We start from the raw sequence: 14,833 nt of genomic DNA on the forward strand, positions 1-14,833 counted from the left end.
AACACCAATGACAAAGTTATAAACCGATCAGGAACCAATAGGAATGCAAGCAAAGGCCAAGAGCTTTCTCTTAGGTACGAACCCAGAAAGAAAGAATTCAATTGGACAAAGATTAAGCCGAAGCTTAAAAAAAAGAAAAGAAATTGCCAGTAACCGTGAACCGCAAGAAAGGAAAAGCTGAATGGAAAACCATGAAATAAAATAAACAGAAACAAACAATATTCGAAAAAAGGAAAAATAAAAATAAATAGAAGAAAATTGGGGGGGGGGGGGGAGTGTCAATCAAGACAAAAAGGTAAAAATAAACAAAGGAAGATCAAAATGAATAAAAAAAAGGGGGGGAATGGGGAAAGAACAGTATTAAAGATATGGGAGCCAAATGTTAGAAAAATATGGAACTGCACTAAGATCGTTAACTAAGTTAGAACTGTTCCTCAAAATATGAAAGGATTCCCAAAAGTCAAGATCTGATGAATTGGGGCATTTTTGGATAATCAGATAAGCGTTAAAATCAAAAGAGTGATTCGAATCCCAACAGTGTTGAGCAATACTAGGCATATTTAATTGTTTAATTGTTTTTTCACATAATTTTGATGCTCTTTCAAGCGAATTTTTAAAGCACGCCGAGTCTGTCCAATATAGGCAAGTTTACAACTGCAATTAATTCTATAAATTCCACAACAATTAAGAGGGTGAATAGGATCTTTAAGAGAAGAGAATGAAAGTTTATTAATAGGAGAGAACACCACCTGGAATTGGAAACGTTTTAGAATCTTAGCAACCTGATAGCTTACAAATGGAAAGAATGGCAAAACAACCAAATTCTTTCTGATGAAGATTCGGTTAATTCATCAGATCTTGACTTTTGGGAATCCTTTCATATTTTGAGGAACAGTTCTAACTTAGTTAACGATCTTAGTGCAGTTCCATATTTTTCTAACATTTGGCTCCCATATCTTTAATACTGTCCTTTCCCCATTCCCCCCCCCCTTTTTTTTCCCTATTCATTTTGATCTTCCTTTGTTTATTTTTACCTTTTTGTCTTGATTGACACTCCCCCCCCCCCCACAATTTTCTTCTATTTATTTTTATTTTTCCTTTTTTCGAATATTTTTTGTTTATGTTTATTTTATTTCATGGTTTTCCATTCAGCTTTTCCTTTCTTGCGGTTCACGGTTACTGACAATTTCTTTTCTTTTTGTTTAAGCTTCGGCTTAATCTTTGTCCAATTGAATTCTTTCTTTCTGGGTTCGTACGGGGCCATCGTGAAGGCAGTCGGTTTCCCTCTTTCTACCGGGCCTGCTTCAAGCGAGCGAATTCCTGGGATGAGTCATCCAAGTGATCCCATGGTCCCCAACCCTACGGCCAGCGGCTATCGACAGAACGGCGTTTGCTTACAAAGAGCATTTAGTTCGAGTCGAGTTTGCTGTCCGTTACAGACATGCAGACTTGGATGAGAATTAGAAAGTTCAAAATTCTAACAGGAGATAATGCCTTAAAAATTGAGTAAGTAATATTTTTCTTTTTATAGTATTTTTTAATTTATTTATTCTATATTTCGTAAAAAACGTGTGAGGGTATCTGCCTGTTAATAAAAGAGCAATTTAAGTTTAGTCTGAATCACAAAAAAGTGACTACATTTACATGTACTAAAAATCGTTCAGAATTCTGATTATTATCATTTGTTAATCAAATTAATGTTGTGATTTAGTTAATTTTTAAATTCAGGGACGAAATTCTAATGTGAAATTGAAATACCTGAACCTTTCTATGATGTGTTTAATAGTAATAGTCATGATAAAATTAAAGATGATGAAATATCAGTTTTAGTTTATATTTCCGGTTATGTAGGGTATAAATTATCACATAAGATACAGTGTTCAGAATGCATTTCTATGTTTGTGTCTGATAAAACATTAGAATTGGAGAATTCAGATGTTTATCAACTTCTACTACTGACTGACAGAGGTAAACTTAAATTCCCCCAAAAATTGTTAATAGATGTGACTGCATACACTTTTCAAATATTTAGGAAACTTATAAGTAAAGATCACGAGAAATCATTTTTAAACTTTAACGACCAAAGAAGTTTATTAGTGCAGCTTTCAATAGAAAAAATGGAAATTCTGGGGATGGATTTCTTAGTTAAATGTACCTGTGGAACATCTGTCTTAAATCATATTGAATATTGTTTATCAGGAATATCTAATATATTTCTTAATGATTATACAAAAACAAAAAATGATTGCCATTCTAATAGCAATACAAGAAAGTTATGTACTTTGACCAACTACCAAGCATAATTAAAATGAAAGGCAAATTTTCGTTGACAGGAAAGAAAGTTAACAATAAAAATTGACAGTTCTAAAGGTTAATATGTTTGAAAATGTAAGATTTAGGTCATTTTTAAAGATGAGTCTAATTGAATTTATTTCAACTAATTTTATGCGGAAAGATTTTAAAAAAGGTACCTGTGTGACACGATGTGTAAATAGTATACATTAAAGCACAAGTATGTTTAAATAGACTTTTTCAGTTTCAATAGTTTTAAAGTACTGTGTTGAATGTACGAAATCGATAGGGGGTGATTTTGAAATATATTCATAAAAATAAAGTCCTAATAGATATCAAATATTTTAAACTGATCAAAATGCGTTTTCTAATTTTTGAATTAGAAATGAAAATGAAAATGAAATATGAACATATACAATGGTTATATATTTATTAAATATATAATCATAATAAGCCAACAGGTTTACACAGCATAATTATTTTAATATTCAAATTTTTGAAAACTTGAGAACACAAACCCTTAGTTTGTAGCTTATGGGTACATTAGTAACTTTTGTGCTTATTAGTTTTGTCACATCGTTAGTAACAGATTATCACTGAATTTGTTCAATTTTAAAGCTGTTTTATGCTATTTTTTATGTTTGTAAATAAAGTGTGTACTCTCGAAATGTGTTATGTATTATTTGAAAAAAAAATTTCTCACTGAATTTTACTCTATTCTTGAACGTTCTGGTTGAAATTTTCAGATTATTTCGACCAAATAAGATTAACATAATCATAAGCAAAAAGACGAAATTTTGTAAAATCAGGATCTTACTTCTAAAATGTTAATAAATTTTAAAAGGTCTGAGAATTTTCGAAGTTGGTCATTTTAAACACCAAATTTAAACTGATCAACTACCAAAAGATTTATTTTCAGATTATTGTATCTCACAAATTTCAAAAATGTAATGAATAATCTGTTTTCTTTATTTAAGTTTTGACGGCAGTAATCTGAACTTACAGCATTTTTGTCGCACTCAATTAAAATTTAAAAGAATAATTACAATTCAAAACATAAAAAGTACATATGTTAAATACTTAAATGTATGATAATCAAAAATACCATTGCACTATTTATATTGCTTTCTGATCTTTTTTTCAATGAAATGTGTATGAGAACTATTGTTTGCTGTGTATATGTCAAAATCAACTGAAGATACTGAAGTTTTAAGACTTTCGTGCTCTATATCGAATTGTAAGTTTGAAGAGAAGGGATGAAGCGCTTAAAAGTATGGGATCACGTGGATTGCGCAATTAAATCTTGAAGCAGGCCCGGTAGAAAGAGGGAAACCGACTGCCTTCACGATGGCCCCGGTTCGTACCTAAGAGAAAGCTCTTGGCCTTTGCTTGCATTCCTATTGGTTCCTGATCGGTTTATAACTTTGTCATTGGTGTTTGGCTAATCCGCTGTTTTTATCTTTTAAGCTGCATGCTTATCTGTTCTTGGCTTTTGTCGGATGTCTTTTCATCCATAAGCTCATTATTTTTTGCATTGAAAAAGGCGTTCCCTGTAACGCCGAAACACGTGTCTGCTGTAATTTACAAATTTGTGCTTCTTCTAACGTTGTTTGTCTCACTTTACTGTTCAGCACAAAGGTATTTATTTATCTTAAGATGATGTTTGTTCAATTTCTCTCACTTAATTAGAACAGGAGATATAAGCGATCCTAATTGAGCCAATTTTCAAGGCTAAACTTGAATTTTGTTTCTGAAGTGACGTCATCTTCGGTATACGGATTAAATGTACTTGCAGTGACGTCATCTTCGGTATACGGTTGCGTTCGAATAGTAGAACCGGTGGTTGCGCTGTTGTCATTTTTGTTAAATTCACTGTGCGAATGTTATTTGATTTTCTTTTTAATTTGAAAGTCGCTTGCCGAATTTGGCGATAAACAATGGAGTTGCGGATTATTTGTTTATTTCGCGTTTAGGTTTTTAAAGGGAGTTGAATCCTTTTTCGTACAGGATACGGGATTTCCTTTTTGTCCTAGCTGTACCGTGCTTTTAAACCGCAATTTCTTATTGAACAGAGTTCGTTTCGCTTGCTAATTGGGTGGGTTACTGTAGCACTGTCGCTTCCGCCGGACGGTACGCTGTATCTATTTTATGTTACATATTTGAGTACGGCAAATTTGGCGTAAAAAGGTGAATGACACAAAACGCAACTGGAAATAGGTATAGAAAATACGAAAAAGGTAGATATTGAATAATACCGTTGACAAATTTATTTAAACAGCCGCCTTAGGCGGCAAACTTGGCGTAAAAACGGGGGGGGGGGGGGACATGGATTTTTTTTAATTCAACGGTCTTCCTTTAAATTCTTAGCAAGGATCGCCGTGCGGGTACAGATATTCGATTATATTTTTGAGCAAGATCAATATTTTGACTTCAAACTAAACTGTGATTTTTGTAATGTTTCATTACACTGTAAAAAAAAATCCGTAAAATTTACAGAAAAAAACTGTCAGCCAGGACGCCAGTTTTCTTCCGTTTATTTTACAGAAATCTTCCGTATTTTTATTATTTATTCAAGCTGATTTATTATTTTATGAAGATTAAAAAATGAAACTATACTTTCATAAATCCATTTCAATATTTACTATACTACTACGAAATATATGTATACAAAGGTAAATTTCCGAATATGCCTCTGTAACAGATGACAAAAAAACATAATAATAAAATATTGATTAGGATGCAATGAAATGGAAGTTGCAAACGATTTAAGACTTACTCGCTTTAAATAAATATAAGATCAAAAACTCGAGCACGAGAACCAAAATCCAAACACGCGGGCGAAATTTCGAAGATTCGAAGAAAAACAAAGTATAACCGGTTACAGATTCAAAAAAACAGAGAAATCCTGTATTTTATTACGAACAGTTTTTTTCTGTAAAAAATACGGATAACTTCTTCAAAATTTACAGTTTTTTTTTACAGTGTAGGAATTAACTAAGCTCATAGGTAACATAATAAATAAGAGAAAAACATCTATGAACTATTAATATTCATAAATTTATTTAAGGATGCTGTTTATGTATCTGTTTATTTATGTTTGTTTATATACTCTTCAGTATATTCAAAAACGATCATTTTTTTACTTAAAATAATATGATATTTGTTGCCTTGTGGCTTACAAAGTAAACTGAACTCATAGGAAGTGTCATAAAGTATAGATAATAAAAATAATTAACTGTTTTAAAACGAATATATAAAAATCTTCTAATATATAAAAATCTCCTGTCGCGGTGTTAGTTATGGAACTCCTCCGAAACGGCTCGACCGATTTTCATGAAATTTTTTATTTGTATTTCTTAAGTATAAGAATAGGACATAAAGTGCACTTAATATCGCTAGGTAATTAGGAAATCCCTTTTTTGAATTTTTTTTGCGCGCTACGGCAAACTTTCGGAACATGGCCCCACTAGATGGCGCAGGCGGCGCTTAAGTATTAAGTGGGGCCATGATCGGAAACTCTCAATGATTTGAAATTTTTTTTATAGCCATTTTTTATTTGTAACAAATTAAATGTTTGAAATTAGTTTAAGCAAGATTTTTACACCAAGAAGGTCTACCCTCCAATAAGCACGAAATCGACTATTATGACGGTGGTGGTTTGACGGTCTGAACAGGCATCATGTTGGGTGACCGCACACCCCTCCATGTCATTGAGAGAGGCTCTTTGACAGTTGCGAGGAATAGAGATGTGGTCTTGGATCCTTATGCTCACCTGTTGAGAGGTACTGTTAGTCCTGGGGTAATTTTAATGGATGCTTCTGGTCGACGTATTTCTGGAAGGGGAGGACATTCACTGGAGGGTTTAGCCAAGCAGATCTCTGGACTCCAATCCTTCAGTGCATGTCTAGGACGCTCTCGGTAGAGCAATAGCTATTCGCAACACCTCTCCGGGGACCATCCATAGTCTGAGAACAGCGTTGTTGAACGAGTGGAAACAATTGCCCCAGGATCCCATAAACTACTTCATTTTAAGTATGGAGTCACACTGCAATGTCTATAGGTTTGTTAAAGGGGGCCATACCCCCATTAACCCATTTTGTTGTTCAATTTTGCAACCACTATCATCTAACCATCTAACTCTAACGAGTACTATTTGTGATCATGCTTGTGTATCTTAAATTTTGGACGGTTATTTGTTTTGCACTGTTTCAATGTATGTACATACTAAATTTCATTCAAATCGGCCCAGTAGTTCTGGAGATAATTGTCCATATCTGAAAATTCTCTAAATTTCTTACACCAGTGTATTTAGCAGCATCTTGAAAAACATATATTGATATTTTACGTTTACATAAAATTGTGATAATCGTTTTAATATTCTTGAGTTAACTCAGCTGATAGTTAGGAACTATAAAGCAAGTTACAAATACGAAACTTCGAAACTTAATTGAAAGGAACATACAGTCATTTCTATAATTGAAAATATCATAAATTACGTGTTTTTAATATCAGTACGCAGTCTCTCTTCATGAGATCTTCTTAAGGAATAATACTGAAAAATAGCGCTTATTAACAGGATAGTTTCGATGTTTTCATCTATTTATTTTTTTACTATTTTCTGTAGAGTAAATGTTATTTTTTCATTTATTGTGTGAAAATGAAAAAGAGAACGACCCGAATGGGTAAAAAAATGAGTGTCATATTCACTATGAACTATTTGCTTTTTACATCGATGACAGTTATTTATATGATTGCCTAGTTGTTTAGAATGGAACGGGAAAATATGTTTCAATGATTGAAGTATATTGTCTTTTTTCAAAAGTGCAATTTCTCGTTTTTCATAGGTAATATTGTTGGAAATGCATTCCTTAAAAGAAAATAATAATAAAGGGAAAAAAAAACTTTCAAGCGTCATTCTCCATTCTTCTTTATACGATCGATTTTCATGGTCGCAGTTAAGACGTGATATTTGTCGCGTTGCAATAAAATTTTATTGAGCGCAATATAAGTTCATAGTAAACGTTATAGGAGTGACAAAAAACCTACACTTTCTTCTTTCTTGTACTTTTATACGTTCTTTGTTATATTTTGTTCAAAATTATAGCAGATATAGCTCTTTTTCAATCTTATTATTCATTTGACTAATGTTGGAATAAGTCGATTTTTATTTGCGAATAGTAACTTTGTTGTAGTATTTATACGTGTCATCATATGAAAATTGTGAAAATTAAAGGTTTTGAAAGGTTTGTTGTTGAATGTTATCCGGTACTTTGGGATCAATCAAATGTTTTAGAAAAAAGTAACTAGCATAATTCGTAAATGAGTCGAATGATGTACAAAATTTAAAACTTTAAACCAAGTGTTAGTACATTTCGTTCTCAAACTCTTTAAAAATACAGCATTAAATAAGGCTTATATCATGATATTTTAGGGTAAAATTCTGTTTTTCCTGTTCTTCAGTTCAATGTGCTTATTAGGTATGAATACTTGTTAGGTAGCAAATTTTTTGTAACGCACTATGCGGGTTACACTATTGCGAAACATTTTTGTTTTCTGTTATTTTTGCCGAAATTTCACCTTTAAGCATCAAACGCTTAAGTCAGAATGTATTAATTTATTATTTACTTGATAGGTTTGTGTTTCCTAGGTTGCTTTCAATGATCTAGGTTGCATCCCGTATTGTAGATATAAAAACTTACCAAAGGAGATATAATCTAGGCAATAGTTCCATTGAAGAGGACATATCAACAAAAATACGCACCCTGACTTTGAAACATTTCATTAAAGAAATAATTTAATGTGACTGTTGAAAACCACTTTTTCAAGGAAAACGAAATCATGTTAAAAAATGAAAAGATCTTGGTTAGTATAAATGACGAGAGATATACCAGATCAAATAGATACGTTTTGATACGTAATATTTAAATAGAAAACTATAAAAATATTGAGGTTATAAAATGTAACATATTTTTCTAAAATCTAAATGAATGTCAAAGCAAATTTCAATGATGATAAAAAAAAAAAAAAAAACACTACGCAAATGGTAAATGAGTCCCATTTAAGACATTACAGTTAAAATAGTCACAATAGGCATGTCGGAAAATCAACAAACTGACTATTGAGTACAGATTCAATTTATCTCTACATTTGACTTTTCTGCCTTGAAATTGTAAACTGGTTTTGATCTAAATGCTTTGAAAACCTGCTAACCTGTTGTTTAGTGTGAAGAAAAAGTTCTAATTGCAAAAACAAATAAAATAAGTTTCAAGTTCATTTTAATATTTATTTCAAAATGAGCCAACACAAAATTTAGTAAAAACAATTACAAATAACGAAACATACCAAAACATTTAGGTAAATTCCAGCCTTTAGTATCAATAAATTATCTTCTTTCATTTCGAAACATTTCAAATGGTTTACTGATTTTTTATTTAATTTTTTTTTTTTCGAAAATTTGTTTCGAATAAATAAAAAGTGTTTGCCTAATTCTACTTGTCATGCTCTTTGGTTGTTAAAGTAAATAATGATTTTCGTAACAGATATTTTGATTTTTTCATCAGTATTTTAGTGCAAATATTTAAAACTATTAAAGTGCTTAGCTTTTGTCGTGTCACTATTCCATATACATTTACTACTCTTGTATTCATTGTACTCAATTTTCTGTTCCAAATTTATCCTACGCCGTAAAGAATTTTAAAGTTTCCATTAGTTTTTGACTTTACTAATGTTTCGAATTAATCACTGTATACTATATTTTACTATCGTTTGTCACTCTTACTTACTGGATATGGTACATGCCCCATGAAACGTTGAATAAATGCTTATTTTTAAAGTATACACTTTTTTCTATTCAACTGTTTCTAGATGATTAATATTTTAATTGTATTTCATAAGTTAGTATATATATATATATATATATATATATATATATATATATATATATATATATATATATATATATATATTTATAAAATTTTATGGCCAGTTGCAATATAATGACACTCTCTGATGTTATATCTTTCACTTTGCAAAAAAAAAAAAAAAATAATAATAATAATGTGCAGACATAGCTTAACGCTTAAAATAAAGTGTTTAGCTTTAAGTTAGTAATACAATAGTCTTATGCAAAAGTTTCCCTTCTTTACGAACAATTTCTGAAGAAAAACAGTACACACTTTTATATCTTGTCAAATTACTAAAGTTAAGATCATTTTTGGAGCCCAGAACCTAATTTGAGATAGCTTTGCGAATGCGTTTCAAGACAATTACCTCGAAAGCAGATTTATGAACCTCGGGTTTGGTGTGCGTTTCAACCTGCTGGCAGGTAATGATGAAAATTCGGTCTTGTTGATGAGGGGAATGTGAAAATTCTAATAGGATCCAACTTCTCATTAAGGAGTGTCTGTGAAATAATAACGTCTTAACCTCAAAATCTCCTAATGCCTTTTCCAATTGTTATGCATGCAAATTATGAAATTTCGTGCTAAAGACCATTGGTCGTGCTGTAAATCTGTTTCTCGCAGCAAAAGTGTGTCTGCGGTCGACAATTTTCCAAAATACCACCTGAAGTGGATATATGTTAAATAGGTTAAGTTTTTTTTGTGAGGGTACTTTTTATTGCAGAATGATATTTTTTTAACGTTTTTCAATATTAATTTTGTATTTTATTCTGTTTAGGATTTTATTATGTTTTTATTTTGTTCTGTTTAGTGTTTGATGTTAAGTGTATTATTTTTTTCTGTTGATGCATCGCGATAAATTGCGGCAAAAAAAAATAGGAAATACGTTTTAAAAAGGCTGTAACTAAGCGATTGTTCACGTTGTAAATAAATTGTAAGTTTTTGTTAGGAGTAAACAAAAAAAAAAAAAAAGACCGAAAAAAAGCTTTCAAAATATTTGTTAGCGACAATTTAGGTACAATTGCATAAATTATGGTACACAATTTAATTAATCTGGATTGGATATTGAACAGACGAAACTTCATATTCCTATATGATTGGAAAACCACCTCAGGCGTTAGAACCGAAGACGTTAGAAACACTAAGATTTTATTTTAAAAACAACAGTGTGAAATTGTGACGCGTCTTGTATCTTTATTTTCAGAATTATAATATTAGGATTTAATCAGAAAACCTGATGTTGAAAAATTGACTGTATAAGTATGGGCTTAAATCTTTCAACGTCATGAAGCAGGTTGAGAAAAATGTTGACAAGAATATTTTTACAAAAAAACCCTTTTTTTTCTATTAACACTAAATTTGCTTACTAAGAGTTTTATGTAGCTGTTCTTGTAAGAGGCAGCTAATGCCAGAATTTCGTAAACGACGAAGGCAGCAATAGTCATCATGATTTCCTGCGCAGATTCCACGAATTATCTTGAAGTTATGAAGACGAGAATGCTTGCAGTACATCTCAGCGAAAAATATTTGTCATCTCTATCTCTCTCTCTCTCAATCTCACTTTCTCCCTTCTGAACAAGATCTTTGATTGAACTTACTGTAAACAGGTTCGTAGAAAACTTAACGATGTTATGTTTACACACTTACTGCTCGTCCGAAGAAGTGACTTTGTATACAAATTGAAATCTTGAGCTTGAAACTACTATATCATAATATTTACGGTAGAAAACTGAAAAAGCTTATAAAATTAAAAATCTAAAAACATGTCGAAAAAATATTTATCAATAAAATAGAAATAATAATTTATGTAATGTTTTCAAAAAAGCTATGTTGTTTAAGGTAAGTGCACCTTAGTGCTACACTACTGGTGTAGTATCCACTACACTGAGAAGATAAAAAGAAGTATCTGCAACTCTTTCACTTTTATTTCATTTAATTTTATTTATTTATTTATTTATTGTGTTTTTGTCATCTATTGTACTTTAGCTTTATTGTACAAGCTTGCTTATTTGAATTCCGCTAAAAAAGAAACACGAAAAAAACGTCAAATTCCAACATTTCCTTATTGTTAGCATGGAATCCAAAACGCATTTCGTCAAATGTTTCAGAAGCGCATTTCTGCAGATACCACGCTTTACCTTCCCAGGACAGTATAGGTACACTTACCTTATATAGACTGGTGCATTTTTTCTGGAATAATTTTTGTAAATATCAACTATTTTAACGGTTATAAATAATGTGCGATGTTTACTAGACTCCGGTTTACGCAATTTCTAAACACATATTTAATATTATCACTATTTTAAATGTAATTCTAAGTACACTTTTGTGGGCCGTGGTAGCCCGATCGGTAGAGTGTCGGATTCGGATCCGGAGGGTCCTGTGTTCGAACCTCGATGGTCGAAGACCCACCATCGTCATTAAAGGGGACTGGGTGACGTTAAATATGCTCGTGGTCTCAATGTCCTCCAAGTGAAACGATACCTCTGGGGGTGCTAGCACCAGGTAGCTATTAGCTCCTGGACTAGTTCTAAATTCTCATTAACTGTTCGATCCGGTGATGGTGCTGCCATCTATCGGTATATAAAAATAATGGAGGCAAGGCACTTAGTATGCAGTCTTCGACATAAATACAGTTGTAGTCAGTTGTGACTCTGAATAGGAATAGGAAGTACACTTTTGATTTTGAAGGAACTATTGACATGAATTTAATGCGCTTGAATTTAGAAAAAAAGATTTAGGTAAAAAAAATCCAATCTCAAGCAACAACAATTTAAAGAAAATACTTCACAATTGGATTAATTCATATGCATGTTACTACATTTCTCTACTCAGTGTACTTCTTTCATAGTAATTATTTCACTGTTATGACAGTTTTGCGCAATCAGATTTTAACCCTAACCAAGCAAAAGCCATACAGAACTTATTCAATAAAATAATCTATCGATTAACGTAAAAAGTTAGTTATTGTGTTATTAAAATTTTCTCAGGCAAAACAACAGAAGTTTCAGTTTATTATTCATTAAACAAGATATACCTTTACACAATTAAGAAAAATATAATCAAATAAAAAAAACGAGTTTGTATTAAAAAATCTTATAATTGATTGTTTTTGAAAGCTTAAATAATATCATTCAACTTAAGTTGCAGAATTTCAAAATCTTAAACTCCTTAGAATATAGTATCTCAAAATCATGTTCAGAAATATTCTGAGTGTTTAGAAACTAAGCGTAAAATCTGAACTTCATTTGAGATTATTTGTGCCCTTTATTTCACATTTCGACTGCCGAAGAGTTTATAGTGATGTTCTTAAGAACTTCCTTTGATCTCCAGGTACTTTCGATTAATACGGTCGCTAATAGCATTTCTAACAACCTCTTCAATTTATAAGCACACTTAGCCTTACGCATTAAATTCTTTGATTACGTACTTGATATTATTTTATTATTTATCGTACATTAGTTCACCTTCTAGTGTTGCTTCCAAGTAGTGGAACATCGCTGCTCAAACATTCACTGGATTTTAAAAGTTTCTAATTTAAATGTAAATCAAATTTAAAAATTATCATTGCAAATATTTTTAGATTAAACAACTTTTTGTCACTACAGTGTTATTAATTTCATTTCCTAAATCATAATAGCCAACGTAAAATATCATTCATACGTAAAGCTACGATATTAGATACAAAATATATTTTCTCCGCATTGCTCTAGTTAGAAGTTATCTTTTCAGATGTGATGATCTGAAAACAGTTTATAAATTCTTTAGCTAATTTTTCAGTAACAAGTTATAAATATTCTATTTTGTTATACGATACGGAATGTAGCTTATAAGATTTAACTTTTAATGTGTTATGCCTATATTTCTATTTTCAAATTTCAAGAATATATGATACAAATGTGAATGATGTGTCTGCTCTCAGATAATGTCTCTGGATATAATACTTTTGTGTTGTTTCTAATCGTTAATCAAACCGTTTACACAATGACACATTTCGAACGAAGTGATTCGACTGAACTGTTTAAATATTTGAGATGAACAAGACGTATGTCTTTTCAGTTCTGTAAATAATGTTCGACTGCTGCTTTTGTACATGTCAGAAACCCTTCAATTAAATAGTCCGGAAACTTCTAAAACATCTTATCATTAAGTAAACTGATCCCAAATATTTGCCAGTCTTGCTTTATTTCACTACAGCTTCCAATTCAATGTTTCGATGTTCCAAATTAAATCTTCTTCTTCCTAGTGTCACTTGAAATGTATAGCCAGTTGTTTTGTTAAACATAAAATAATTTAAATGCGTCCTCTCAATGTTCTTCTGATGCGTAGGAGTTCAAGTAAATTTTAATGAAATAAAGTGTTAATTTTAAACTGCAGAATCTTGATTTTGAAAATCCTATCAAATTAACTCTAAACGTAAAAATTAGTTTAATAAAATCTAGAGACAATTGTTTAAGCTGAACAATTGAAACAAAAGAAATGGATTAATCTTCTTAAAACCTAATTTATTTAAATAATAGACGTAACCGAGTACGTAACCGTACGTAAACAGAGTTTTGATTCATACTGCTTTTTACCATATAATAAAATTTAATTCTTACATTGCACAACCATAAACTGATTTTTCCGAGAGAATCAAACTAAAACGTAATTAAACAAAAAGAAAATACATAATTTTAAACTGCATTTAACAGAAAAAATTCATTTAAAGTTATCAAAAATAAGTTTAAAATTAAAGCGAACTGCATCCGCATAGTTAAAAATTTTAGGTCATGAGATGATTGCTAAAACATTTTAATAAAAGGTCTGCTCTGATCGTGTCGATTACTTTTTTTCTTATTTTAAATGCTTTTCATAATCTTGTTAATCCTACTAAAATATGAAAATCATCTTTTCGATTAATGTAAATAAGCTAGTTAATGACTTTCATTAGCTTGAAATTAATTATTTATGATATATTCGTACTGACAATATGTTGTTTTTGTTTCTTGGTCTTCTTCGTGCAGGACTTAGATGCTGCCAACTGCTTGTAAAATTAAATTACTGTCCATTAATTTTTTTTTTCTAGTAAATATTTACGCTTATTTCGTTGTGGTCGAGATTTTCTTAAAGATAGTCGGTTTTTAAATATTTTTGGGCATAAATAGCATTGTATCTTTAAGAGATGTTTAAAAAGTACTCTTCCACATTTCCAAAAATAGGAGAAAATACTAATTGGCCAAATTAATCGGCCATGTATATACAGGGTGTTTCGTTTTAACCTGCAAGACCTTTATTTTCGCAACCGTTAGTCTTAGATACTTCCAACTGCAAAAATGTTCAAAATCAGATGCAGAGTTAAGATCCTGAAATTTTGAAGTCAAAATAAAAATGAATAAAACATATAAAATTTTACTTTTTATACGCACCCCAGGTCACCTAACTTATATTTAAATAGTTCCAGCACAAACAGTTTGAAATTAGTACGACCAATATTCACTAAAATATGAAACGCAGCGTTTTGCAACTTACTTTACTTTTCACTCGCCGTCAATAACACCTTTTGGAAGAAAATATAGCGGTTAACAAGTATTTGAAATTATATGTTTGCATAGATTGTGGTTTCTTTAAATTGTTCGAGGTTTTGTTGTGTGTTTTTTCGT

The sequence above is a fragment of the Uloborus diversus genome, chromosome 3 (genome assembly GCF_026930045.1).
Source record: "Uloborus diversus isolate 005 chromosome 3, Udiv.v.3.1, whole genome shotgun sequence".
Lineage (NCBI taxonomy): Eukaryota > Metazoa > Arthropoda > Arachnida > Araneae > Uloboridae > Uloborus > Uloborus diversus.